General features: G+C 39.2%; 1 long non-coding RNA gene across 1 annotated transcript; it reads right to left on the bottom strand.

Annotated features, from left to right (window-relative positions):
• Positions 1-281: 281 nt before the first annotated feature.
• On the bottom strand, positions 282-1,179 carry LOC139191009 (uncharacterized). Its single transcript, XR_011575134.1, has 4 exons — positions 950-1,179; positions 769-842; positions 588-685; positions 282-412 (listed from the first exon to the last, which is right to left on the bottom strand). It is a non-coding gene; the product is annotated as an uncharacterized lncRNA (long non-coding RNA).
• Between the last annotated feature and the right edge of the window lie 13,039 nt (positions 1,180-14,218).

Genomic DNA, 14,218 nt, shown 5'->3' on the forward strand with positions numbered 1-14,218 from the left:
CCACAAGGGCCCAAAATTTTCCTTCTTATTTATTCACTTATATATGTTCCCAAACATATTATAATAGATCCAACAACAAGCCAAAGTCCCAAGTTTCATAATGGACAAAAGTACAAGCAATTCATCAATAATGAAGGTGCTACAAAACTTGGAATCTGCCCCAAAATAGAAATCCAACCCAAGAGACTTTTTCTCTCTCTCCCTCTTCCGCCTCCTTTCATCTATCAAATTTCTGCAACCTCTGCTCTTCTCCAATGGAGCTGAATTTTGGACACCCTATAGTTTTTGAGCATATGAACAACTTTCAAGAAGGAACCATTTCTGTTTGCGCGACGGAAATTAAAGTGTTGAAGCTCCAAACATGACAGTCGGATTCTTGCAGATTTCGAAGCTGCTATGATGTTTCGAAGATCTGGAAATATTTAACCATTAGTTCATTCTGAATTTTTGATATGTTATGAAAGAGACGATGAGGCACAACTTCAATGAAGAAAGCATGATGATCTGAACAATAGAAAATGGAGTTTCGAAGCTCACAACAAATCTGACGGGTTGACAGAAAAATAATAACCAGTCATTCATCATACCTAAATTTCTTGAGTTATACAGCTCCGAGGGATCTCAAATTTGGATATGTTGTAGTTCACAAGCTGAGGAACAACTTCAATGAAGAAAGCATGCTGATCTGAGCAAGAGAAAATAGAGTTTCAAAGCTCACAACAAATCTGACGGGTTGACAGACAAATGATAAACAGTCACTCATCATACCTGGATTTCTGGAGTTATACTGCTCCGAGGGACCTCAAATTTGGATATGTTGTAGTTCACAAGTTAAGGAACAACTTCGATGAAGAAAGTATGTTGAGATGAACAAGAAAAAATGGAGTTTAGAAGCTCACAACAAGTCTGACGGGTTAACAGAAAATTGATGAACAGTTACTCATCATACCTGAATTTCTGGAGTTGTACTACTCCGATGGATCTCAAATTTGGAGATGTTGTAGTTCACAAGATAAGGAACAACTTTCATGAAGACGACTTTGCGATCTGAGCTATAGAGAATGGTGTTATCTTGCATCCACTCAGGCTGATTAGTGGAAACGAAAAGCAATTCCACCAAAGAAAAGATGAAAAAGAGAGAAAAGCTACTAATTGCACTTGATCTTGTCTAGTCAATAGCATGCAGCATCAAACACACAAAAGTTGGAAATATTTTTAGACAAGGCATATGCGAATGTGTGACATCGAAACAAGGATTCGTTACTTTGACAAATTAGTAACAAGCGAGACACCTCATTCGGCAACTCTCTTCGCCTGAAGACTTGGGGGACTCCCACCATATGCTACTGCACCTTAATACTCGGCAGTCTCACAACCACTCAATGACTTGGATTTTTCAAGTCTCCAACCGAGAAGTTTTCCTCACTCGGGAAATTAAGGGAACACTACCTCAAACTACATGCTTCACTCACAAAGCTTCAACAATACAGGTTTCAACAAAAGCAAAAATTCAAAGAACTTTATGAATAAGGCTTTGGTGTATTTAACACAATATATTGAAATGAAGCAAAGCTTATTTATTAATATGTTCGATAAGCCACAAATATGTACATATACATGAGTCAAAATAAACAAACAAAAGGGAGCCTTCACAAAGGTTGCTTAGGGGAAGTCTCAGCAGTCGGTAGAGCCCCAGAAAGAGAAAGCACCGGAGGGTGGTTATCCGGAGCCTCAGTACTTGACAAAACCCCAGAAGGAGGAGGCATTGGAGGTTCATCATTTGAAGCTTCATTACCAGGTACAGCCCCAGAGGACGAAGGCAATAAATGCCTTTGGAACAAACCCACAAACCGCTGATGATCAAGTAAAACCTTACCATCAGATTCCTTCATCTGGTCAAGCTTCCTCTTCATGTTTGTAGCATAGTCATGGGCGAGCCGGTGCAACTGCTTATTCTCATGCTTGAGCCCTCTAATCTCCTGTTTGAGACTCATCACTTCAGCAGCCAATGATTCAACTTGGCAGGTTCTAGCAAATAGGCGTTGGGCCATATTAGACACAGAACCTGCACACTGAACACTAAGAGCCAGAGAGTCCTTAACAGCCAACTCATCAGACCGTTTGGAAAGTAGTCTGTTATCTTTGGGAGTGAGAAGGTTCCTGGCCACCACTGCAGCGGTCATATCATTCTTCATCACAGAATCCCCAACGGTAAGAGGACCAGTAGGGGATATGAAGGATGGGCGCCATATGTTGTCTGGAGAAGGCGTGGCTGTCTCTTCTCCAAGGTTCAGGTCAAAACGACGGTCGGAGGGTCCAGACATTTTCAAATGTGTTGAAGAAGGAAGAGGTCAGACAAATCAAGATCTTAGAAGTGCAAGAAATGAGCTTCTACTGGTAGAGATTCAGGTGTGCTGTGGAACTTAATGCCAGCCTCTATAAAAATCTGCACTCGACGGAGCTTCAGAAATCGAAGAGGCGTTTGCTTTCTCAAAAGCTGGGCTGCTCAGAGACCACGAGGGCCGATCTCAGAAATCGAAGAGGCGTTTGCTTTCTCAAAAGTTGGGCTGCTCAGAGACCACGAGGGCCGATCTCAGAAATCGAAGGGCGTTTGCTTTCTCAAAAGCTGGGCTGCTCAGAGACCACGAGGGCCGATCTCAGAAATCGAAGAAGCACCTGCTTTTTCAGCCTCGTCAGCACCTGTCACATGCACAATCAGCTTTGCGGAAATTACGGGCAATCTGTCGAAGATTTCTGGTGAAGTAAAAAGCACGTGAATCTTACTGTTCAATCACCGCTCTCTATATGCACCATCAACTCCTCGGGTACCACATATAACTTTGTCAAAGATCTCTGACAAAGTTTAGGCACGAGAATTTCGAAGTTCCAGCTACCCTACTATTACCCATAAGGGTAAAGGAACAGCACCACTGCTTGACAACTGGAAAGTCCCTATGTGTGTCGACCTCCGTGTTTTGCGGCAAGACAGGTTGGCAAGAACGTCCAACCTTTACTCACATTCGAGAAAAGACTCCCAACATAATTACTTTCTCAAAAACCGGAGTAGCACCGCTTTCCGAATCTCGAGAGTCAGATCCTCGACGGGATTGCTTGTTCGAAAACCGAAGAGGCACAACTCTCAGAACTTCGAGAGCCAGATTTCCTTAGATAAAGCTTGTCTGTAATCTTCACACGTAATATCAGCTTTCCAGATACCACATACCATTTTTTCAAAGTGCTCTGACAAAATTAAAACACGTGAAGCTGGCAACTCCCACTACATTGATGTGACCAAGAAGGGTAAAGGAAAAGCATTACTACTTGTTATTGGGAAATCCCTATATACATTAACCTCCCTCCTCAACGGACAGGCAAACCTGCAAAAATGTTCAACCCTTTCTCGCATTCGAAAAGGCACCCTCAACATAAACTCTCGAAATACTCAGCTTTATTTCCCCCCGATAATACCTCAGCAAATAAGCCACACCAAGAACAAGAGTATCTCATATCATCAGGGTCGAAAGCAAGAGTATCCCATATCATGTTTTCTCCCTATCTTTGTCTTTGTCCTTGTCCACACCTGCAGGACAAGGAGAAAGAGAGCAGTCAGTCGGAACCTGAAATCAAACCTCCAATTTGGAACTGACTGCCTAAAGCCTTTGCCTGGTTGCTTACTTAGCATTGCTCTCGAGTACTCATCCTCAACTGCTGTCAAGGTCACGAATTCCACCGGCAAATACCTCATGACAGTTGATCAGATATTGGCTCTTTACACTGAAGCTGCCAAGCGTGGACGAGTCACTATGAAGGAATGTTCTGAATGACCATTTAAATGCAAAGGTTGCACACCACTTCTGCCATGCAAAAGATTGAAGCAGAAGGTTCAACGGTGAGCTGAAACAGATCACTACAGCACGACACCTTTCCATACCACATTCATTATTCCGTCAACAGCAAAAGTATCCCATATCATCAAGGTCGAACGTACTCTAGATTTGATGGACTTGTTTTGACCCTCAAATTTTTGAGTCGGCCTTATACTCTGAAGGGCACCAGAAAACCCTCGAGCACAGTTCAAGAATAAGCCTGTGGAAAGTTACTTCTTCAAAAGAAAAAGTATCTCATATCATCTCTTATCCATTTGCTTCTCCTTATCCTGGCAGTTGAATGAGAGACAAGGAGAAGGAGAACAATCAACCGGAAGCCGAAGTCAAACCTCTGATCCTGGGTTGCTTACTTGGAAGTTTGACTGCTTACCTTGTCTGTCACCTCTTTCGGCAGATCTCCTAGCTCGGCGACTTGGGGGACTCCTACTATAGGGTTTGTATCACACTTGACTAAGCCCGAAACTACAACTAAGCTTCAAGTGAAATTGATACATTACCTTGTGCGTCAACATCAGCTAAATACACCATTCCCGGATGGAGGAAAGGTACTTCCAGAGAAGGGAAGATGAAGATCAGACCACACTTCGGTACTTAGAATTTCGTGATTACTCAAGGGATTGGATCTTGCAAGTCCCCAACCGAGGAGTTTCCCTCACTCGGGAACTTAGGGGAGCACTGTTTGTACCATACTTGACCAATCCCGAAACTACCGAGCACCGGCCAACGCTATACTGTCAAGGACCCAGAAGAGTTCCCCTCCGACCAAGAGGCCAATCACTACTCGACACGTGTCAAGATTAGAAGCCAATCAGAGCGCAGCACGTGTCGACATCAAGAACCAATCATAACATGACACATGTCAATGTGACAAAGCTACAAGTTTTTCTATAAATAGGGGTCATTCCCCCACAATATTGCCTAATGCCATTTGTGTTAAATCATTCACAAGAACTCACTAAATTGAGAGCTTGATCCCTTGTACTTGTGTAAGCCCTTCACTACTAATAAGAACTCCTCTACTCCGTGGACGTAGCCAATCTGGGTGAACCACGTACATCCTGTGTTTGCTTCTCTGTCTCTATTCATTTACGTACTTATCCTCACTAGTGACCGAAGCAACCAAGCGAAGGTCACAAAACCTGACACTTTCTGTTGTACCAAAGTCTTCGCTGATTTTGTGCATCAACAATGATAAACTTCAATCAGAAGAACAACTCTAATGAGACTAGGAGGTAGCTCTTGTCAAAGGGAACGTACCCTTTGACTCCCAAAGAAACAATGCGTAAATAGAATCCTTTATGTATACGTAAAAAGGTGATTTATGTATTTCATATTGTATGAAAAACGTTGATATGAGTTGTACCAAGATCGGTACAAGGCGATATCAATGCAAGCCCAGGATCAGAACCATGGCAACTGTCAAGTGAATCCTTAAGTATTTGAGAAATAATAAAGGATGGATTCCTCAAGAATGAGGAAGAATTAGAGTAACGTAATGGAAGCGTAAATGTATTAGATTATGAATCCAATCCATCATTGGATGTTTCTTCATTATGAATGAAGAGATAATTAGATATCTCTTTATTATGACTAAAGAGAAATTTGGATGGAAACATTAAAAGTAATGACTTTAGTGTGTTCCATTATGCATGCAAAATATATTGCCATAAAGAAGCTTACAACAATGTTGTTTGGATGAGAAAGTTCATTTATGAACTCTTTATTCGGTTCCAACCAGAAAGTGTCTCTAGTGTACCGACACTACGACACTAATGGGGCGATAGCTCAAGCCAGGGAATCAAGGTCTCATCATGATCCGAACTCAAATGAGAGACTAAACCACATGATTAAGAATCATGTATAATGGTGACGTCGTTATTCTCAAGGTTGCTTCTATGGATAACATGTAGATATCCATTGTCTAGGCTTACTACTCAGCCATTTTTGAAATGAATACATAAGAGGTATCATCATTGATGACCAAGCTGATTGGCTTTAGTGCAAGTGGGAGATTGTTGGAAATGTGCCCTAAAACAAATCATACGATGATACTTTATGGACATTTCACATGTAAACTAATCTAGTTTAATATCAAGGGCAAAGATTATTGTTTTAAGCCGTCTCATATAAATGTTATATGCTTAAACAATAAGTCCAAGGAATATGTAATTAGGAGAATGTAATTTAAAGAAGTTAGATTCATGAGACCATTCTCTTTCGTTTACATATCCTAAACGTTCCTGATCATAGGATTGCCAATTGGGCATTGACAGTCCGTTAAGATCAGTACGTGCTGTGTCTTCTCTCAGTGAGAGTGACTGGTATCGAGTCATTGGTGTGATTGACACCAAGACAAGCATGTAGGTGCTCAATAGAGAATGAGTGCACTGAACACGATCAACGAGGAGTTCTCATACTAATGTCATATGAGAACTCATGGTTGGGATAATGCAAAGTAGTCATTTGACCTGAGGCATCATAGTTGTCTTGTAGTTAGGTCCTTGATCTTTGACTATGTCAAAGTCACTTTATCAGAGGGTGTCCACGGCATAGTTGGGGTTAAGCCACTTAGCCATGGAGGCAAGTGAATGCGCAACAAGGGATCTCTAACCTTCAAAACGTTTAAGGGAGAATACTCTATGATATGATTAAGAATCTCTGGCCTGAGTATGCATGAGATTTAGGAAGTCGTTCCAAATCACATTCAAGGTAATCATATAAGTAAATGGATCACATTGGATAGTAGACATGATTAAACTATCAAACCAAACAATGTGGTCAAGAGTATTGTATTAGAGAAAGACTGTATTGCATTGTAATCCTAAACTGAATAGGTTCTCCACCTCTTCTGATTAGCTTGGGTAACCATGACATACTGTTAGGTGTCACTCATGGTTTGTGGAAGCCCTAAACGTGTATAAACACTAAAGGGAGAATTGAAAGTAAGTTTCAATTCACAATCGATTTGAAAGAGTTCTAATCGCCCACTGCCTAGCTAAAAGGAACCTAATGGATCGTACACTGTGTAAGGTAGAGATTGAAGAAACAACGGAGATGAGTAAGAATAATTAAATGGTTTAATTATTTGTGGAAAGGATTAATTAATATGTTAATTAATCAAACGAATAAAGTTCGTTAAAGACCTTAGGTTAGTTTTGGGCCTCAAGGCCCAATGGGCTTCGAACCTCAAGCTCATTGACTTAAGTTGTATGACAACTTAATGACTAAATATTCACAAAGGCCCAAACAGCCTAATAACACCCTATGGCCGGCCATATTGATAAAGGAGTGGGTTTTGGACTTATTACAAGTTTGCCACTCCAATGACGGTAGGTATAAATATGACTTTATAGCCTTTTCTTCATTAGGGTTTCTTTTAGAGAAAATATGAGAACACAATGTCTCTCCCTTTCTCTCTAAGAAGCCGGCCCCCTTGGAGGAGATTAGCTAGCAATCTCTCATCCTCCAAGGTCACTCATCTCTTCTTCAAGTCCTTCCTTGGTGTGGAAAAATTAGAGGTTCTCAATTTTGGGAACTTGCAGAATCCCTTCAACCATCCTCTCCTTGGGTGATTAGCCTTTGCTTATGCAAAGAGGAATCAACAAAGGTATAAAATCTCTCAACTCACTTTGTTCTTGAGTTGAGTCTTGGTTCACCTTTCTACTAGTCTTTGAATTTCATGGGTAATGCTTTGTTTTTGAGTGCATACAAGCATGATTCCGCCTTTAAATGTTAATTGCATGCAATAGATGTTGCTCAAATGAACATGTTTTTCACAAAATTTCCTTCAAGTAGGATTCCTAGGAACTTGAAAATCCTTAGGTTGTTTCATAAAGACTTCTTCTTGTAACTCTCCATGAAGAAAAGCATTCTTCACATCTTATTACTCTGTTCATAGCAGCAAGTGACAAAACCAGGCTTATTGTTGTATGTCTTACCACTGGACTAAAGGTCTTTTCATAGTCTAGCCCTTGTTCTTGACTATATCCTTATGCAACTAAACGTGCTTTATGTCTTGACACTTTGCCATCTTGATCCTTCTTGATCTTATACACCCATTTGCTTCCTATCACGTTCCTGTTAATTGGAGGTGGTAATAACTCCCAAGTACCTTGTTTCTGTAAAGCCTCAAACTCTTCCTTCATAGCATTTCTCCAATCCTCAGAAAGAACAGCTTGCTTATAATGAGAAGGTTCTAATGAATCATGAATGTTGAACAACAAAAATATACAACATAAAAAATAGAGTCCATACAAATTGGGTCAGACTACAAGGCAAAACAAAGATGTAAACCAGCCCAAAAGTTAAGAATGGGCTTTACATACAAACCAAATATCCATAAACAAATAAATAAAATATAAATAAGTAAATAAGGAAAATTTCCTACAAAAGGGGGAAGTAATAAACAGGTTCCCCCCTTTCCTGCAACAAAAAAATGTGGGGACAGTTAAGAGAGGTTAAGAGAGAGTGGCAGGAAGTCATGCCCTCCATTTCCCCCCCCCCCCCACGTAACAAGCTCTAGAACCCTCCTATGATGCCTATAAATAGGCATCAACTGCAACAAGAGAAGGGGACAGAAAAAAGAGCAGAGAAACTCTGCAGAAAATAAGAGCAACTTTGAGAGAAAATACCAAAAGCAACGAAGTGCTGCCGGAAAAGTGAGCAAGCAGTTCAACCTTCGTGCTTTCGAGTCAAGAACCAAAGAAGAATATTCATCACCAGGTATGAAACATGTTCTATTTAAATTATTATTTGTCTCTTGTTTCGTTGCAAAAAGAACAAAAGCAGAGCAACGCAAAAAGCGTTGCGACATAGACCACCATAGAGAAACAAATAGAAGGAAAAAATAAAAGAAAGGGGAAGAACATGCAGAGGCCCACGACAAATGATTTGTTTTTCCTAATCTTTCTTTTAGCCTTTTGGCTTTTGTTTCTTTGTCTGGTATTTTCCTGCATCAAACAGATAGAGGTGGAGACTCTGAACAATCTACCAGTTCCCCACTGACAAGCAGCAGAAATAATCTCCAAGAATCCCATGAATTTCTTCGGGGTGGCTTAGACCACCCCGTGAAATTTTAACCAAGTCTAAATGGTCTATACCCCCTCGCCAGATTGTCAAGTGCAGTTTCAAAGTTCTAAAGCTTAAGTCCCTGAGAAGTAAGACAAAGGAAACAACATATACAAAGATGCAACACAAGAAAGAAAATAAATTATTTTATTTGGTGTTTTTGCTACTCACGGGTAGTAGACATGGAGGATGCCCTTGGCTAAAATGCTATGAAAACCTATTTGGGATAAGAGTCCAAGGAAAAGGAGGAATTTAAAATCTAAGGTGCCATCTCAAAGTCATTCACGTGAAGAAAAGGAAGAAGAAAAGTTTGTTTTTATAACATAAAAACCATGCACATGGCCATCATATTGGATAAAAGAGACAAGAGAACAAGGAAAAGGTGCATATGTTGACAAAAAGGAGTGACTAAAGGAAGAAAAGTTCCTGTAAAAGCTAAAAGAATGTTCAAAGTCTTCTTTGTCACGTGAAGATGGGACAAAGATATTCATTGTGTCAAAATTTTCACCTACTTCTCTGCCACAAACATTTAAAAGAAGGTTCAAAGCCTTTATATTAAACACTTGTCGTCCCAAGTCTACAAAGAAGGAAAAGCTTGCTGCCAAATTATTTAGGAAACTCATTCACATGGTAAACACCCAAGGAACTAGAAGACAAGTCAAAACTACAAAAGATTTTGGGAAAAGCATTTCTTTGTACAAGTGTTAATTGGAAAATATGGCAAGTATCCAAGACAAAATACGAATGGGAACACAAAAAAGGGTGTCCAAATTCCCATTGTCAAGACCAATCAAATAATTTCCCCTGTGGAAACAGAAATGCCAGAGAGTATTTACACTCAAGTACATCAAAACTCATTCAAAATATAGCAAATTTGAGGGATGCATTACTACAAAATTCAGAGTGCAATTCTCACCTTTGGAGCCATGGATCAACACTTGTCTTCAATGAACTCGTACTGCAAAACAGTTTGTCCAGCAGCCATATCAAAAGCCAAGTCAAACCAATACTGAAAAGCTACTCGTGATAAACGAAAAGCTAGAAGAATTTAGGCTACTAAAACTACCAACAACAAGTGGGGTTTATCATCAATCAATAAACAAAAAAAAGGGTATGGACAATTCAATCAATAAACAAAAAAAAGGGTATGGACAATTCAATGAAGTTCATTACCTAAAAGACATAGCAACAACAAAGTCGAAGAGATGTTGTTGCCAATGAAGCCTGCACGAAAGAATTGACAAGTTCATCGCAGTTAAAGCTTCATTTCACTCCAAATACATAAGCAAACCCAGAACATAAAGAAAACAAAAATGGGTAACCTGCTTGACACCCCCTGCCCTCTTCATTTCAAGTCTTCGATCCACAAAAAAGAAAAGCACAAGTGGCAAGAAACAAAAGAATGATGCAGGAAAAAAAATGAAAGTTCCGTGACCTGCACAAAAAGGGAGCTCTGCAATTTGGGGGAAATAGTGAAAAATTGAAGTAATTTGAATAAAGAATCTGAGCTCCAACAAACCTTACCCATTCTCGCTCTGAAATCAATAGATACCCAATCCAAGTAGAAGTTTGAAACATAATGAAATCCACGGGAGCCCAAGTATATCGAAATAGCTTCTTGCTTTTGGGGGGAAACCACCGGGTTTTCAGAGCTAAGAGAAAAGGGATTGCTGAAGCATCTCACGAGGGGTGTGAGTACTAATGAAGTCTACACCTCACGTGGCTCACGTGGAGAGCAAAAGAGAGTCATTACCCCCACCGAAATTATGGGTTGTATTTATAATTAAGGAATGGAAACAAACTGACAAGGTCACGGGACAAAGAAAAAAAACAAGGAAAATAAGATAGGCAACCCATCTCATGACACCAAACAAAAAATAGGAGAAAAGAAGTCAAAGCATTATCAATTTGGTGAATGTGACGTGGCAATCAAAATATCCAATTCTTTTGCCAAAAGTAGAGTATATCCAAAACCATCAAAATGCACCATGCTAAACATTAGTCTGATGCTAGACCATATTAAGTTTAGCTGTTGCTTGTCTCCAAATCGTGAAGCTAATTGAATAAACCAAATTCTAGTGGTACGAAACCACGAAAATTCTTCAATGGGTTACCCACCAATTCAATCAAATTCAAAATTCGTTTGAGCCAAATTCAAGGGCTCTAAAACCCTTCTAGATTGTTATACTCAAATTCTAATTAATGGGTCGTTTACCTATTAATTATTAAAGCTCCAATGGTTTAAAGTCCTCACCCGTACAAGCTAAAACTGCATAAGGCATCAACTGCTCCAATGGATCAAATATTCCTATTAAATTTACAAGACACAAATGGCATGAAGCCGCGTCAAATCCCAAAAGGCATGAAGCTGAAGAAAAATCTCAAATGGCACAAAGCCGCGATGAGGCTCAAATCAAGCATTTATGAACTACGCCGGTTTGATTCCGTTAAGGATACATAGACAGTCTGATATCAAATTATAGACGCAACCATGAAATCAAGACGAATCCCTGGTTTATATAAACTAAATTCACTTCTAATTACAAATTCTATGAAGAGTAAAAGAGAAGCGAGCCGGTTCAAATTACGAATGACGCGAAGCCGCTTCAAATGGTACAAAGCCGCTTCACATTACAAATGGCACGAAGCCACATCAAATTCCAAATGGCATGAAGCTGCGTCAAATCCCAAAAGGCATGAAGCTGAAGAAAAATCTCAAATGGCATGAAACCGAATCAAAAGCTCCAATAGCTTAAAGTCCTCGCCTGCAAGAGCCTAAACTGCACAAGGCACAAACGCTCCAATGGCGCAAAGTCCTCACCCGCATTAGCTAAAACTGCACAAGCCATCAAAATCCAAACAAGTATCAAGCATACAAGGAACTACGAGTGACTTGATCCCTCAACGAGGGTATGTAGGCAATCTAGGGCTCTACCTAGACGCAGTCAAAAAATCAAATAAACACCCAAATTCTCAAGTTACGATTTCTTCATATTAGAATCAAAGGGTATTCCTTTCCCAAAAGAAATGTTGTAATTAATAGGCACGTAGCCTAGAATGGGTCGAACTCAAACTAATAAAAAAATCTTAAAAAAAATAAACGAGGGTGAAATTGTGTCGAGGGAATTATTTGTTTACATATTATGTACAATTTTTGCTCAACAATGAATATTGAGAATAGCAATGAAACCACAGAGGACTTGACTTGAAGATGAACTTGAAGGCTAAGATGAAATAGAATGCAAATCCATAGATTGACCACTTTCACTACTTACTTCTCTTGTTTGTTAAGATGAACTAGGCAACACAATCAATACCATCCTTGGCAACTCTCTTTGTGGTATTGTAACAGGCAAAGAAACATTGATAGAAGAAGATGAAGACTTCTTAGAAGGAAACACACTTTCATCTGGATTACATTCCTTAATAACAGTAACCTTTGTGTATTCCTATTATAACACAACACTCTCTTATATCCAACGGAATAACCCAGAAGCACACATTCATCACTTCTAACTTGTAACTTATTGGCATTATAAGGTCTTAAGTAGGGATAGAATGCAGTACCAAAAATCTTCAAGGAAATCAGAGATGGAGATTGTTCAAACAACTTAAGATAAGGACACATCATATCTAAGTTTTGGCAAGGCATTCTATTAATTAAAAACACTGCATAGCTACAAGCATGAAACCAAAAATTTTGAGGTTTAACCTGCAGCACTCAATAATGTCATAGTAGTCTCAATAATATGCTTATTTTTCCTTTCTGCCAGCCCATTCTGTTGAGTGTTATAAGGGCAAGAGACAAGATGTAAAATCCCATTTGTATCTAGAAATTGTTTAAACAACCTACTCATATACTCTCCTCCTCCATTAGATTGTAGTGTCTTAATATTGCATTTGAAATGATTCATAACAAATGCATGAAACTTAACAAACACAGTATAGACATCAGATTTATTAACAAGAGGAAATATCCAAGTGAACCTTGTGCATTCATCTACAAAGATTACATAATATATTTAACCTTCAAGAGACATAATAGGTGAGGGTCCCCATACATCAGTATGCACTTTCTCAAAAGGAACACTAGACTTATTACATTTAGAAGGAAATGGTTGTCTAGTCATCTTACCCCTAATACAAGCTAAACATAATTGTGGACGTTTATCTAAAGAAATAGATATCTAAGACTCCTTCAACATTTTCAACTGAATTTCATTGGTAGGATGCCCAAGTCTTTAATGCCAGATTGAAATCTTCACAAGTTGTCCCAAAAGAGCCTGAGGTGTATTATTTACTAGCTGAGAATAGTTGAAAAACTGCTGCTGAGGAATGTAATACAAGCCACTACTACTACTCCTTCCTCTCATTAGAATTTTCTTTGTTGCCTTGTCCTGCACCCAAAAACCAAGTTCATCAAGTATAACACAACAGTGATTTTCTTTGCTCTATACACAAATAATAAACTAGCTACTAATTGAGGAATATGTAAAACCATTTAAAGAGTTAAAGGTTTGGAAGAAGTTAAAAAAGAACCCAAACTAGTATTGGGCACATGTAGACCTTCTCCATTGCCCACTGTGATCCTTTCATTGCCTTCAAAAGGAGTGACAAGTGTTAAATGATCCAGATCAACTGTCATATGGTGTGTAGCCCTTATTTCAAGCACCCAATTTTGTTGTGAAGAAGAAGCAAAGTTTTACTGAGCTTGTGTAGTGAGAGCAGTCAAAGAAGAAGAAGGTTGAGCACCTTGATATGCATAATTTCCTCGATGATAACAATTAAGAGTAAAATGACCTTTCTTCCCACATATTTGACATTCCAGAATTGAAGGGACTGAGTTTGAGCTTGCATCATACCTTGAGTAGCAATTAGGAGCTGTGTGTCCTTTTTTATTACATATCTAACATTCAGGAATCAATGTTGTATTAGACCCACCACTGCCATTCCAATTCTGCCAAGTTGATCCTCCTTTAGAACTACCAGAAAAACCATTATTGTTTAAACCTCCAGAGAAACCATTGCCAGAGAATCTGCCATTATTATGCCCATTGTATCTGGACCTATTTTTAAACCTTCCATTGTTGCTTCCATGATTTTGATATCCCCTATTGTTCTGAAAAGTCCCATTCCTTTGTTGATGAAGCTGAGGCAGAAAAGCCTGAGAAACAATGCCTCCAGTTGGTCTGTGAGCATTACTCTGAGAAGAATTATTAGCTTCACTAACAAAACCATAGCCACTAGAAAAATATTGAGAACTC

Source organism: Malus domestica, chromosome 13, assembly GCF_042453785.1.
Source record: "Malus domestica chromosome 13, GDT2T_hap1".
NCBI lineage: Eukaryota > Viridiplantae > Streptophyta > Magnoliopsida > Rosales > Rosaceae > Malus > Malus domestica.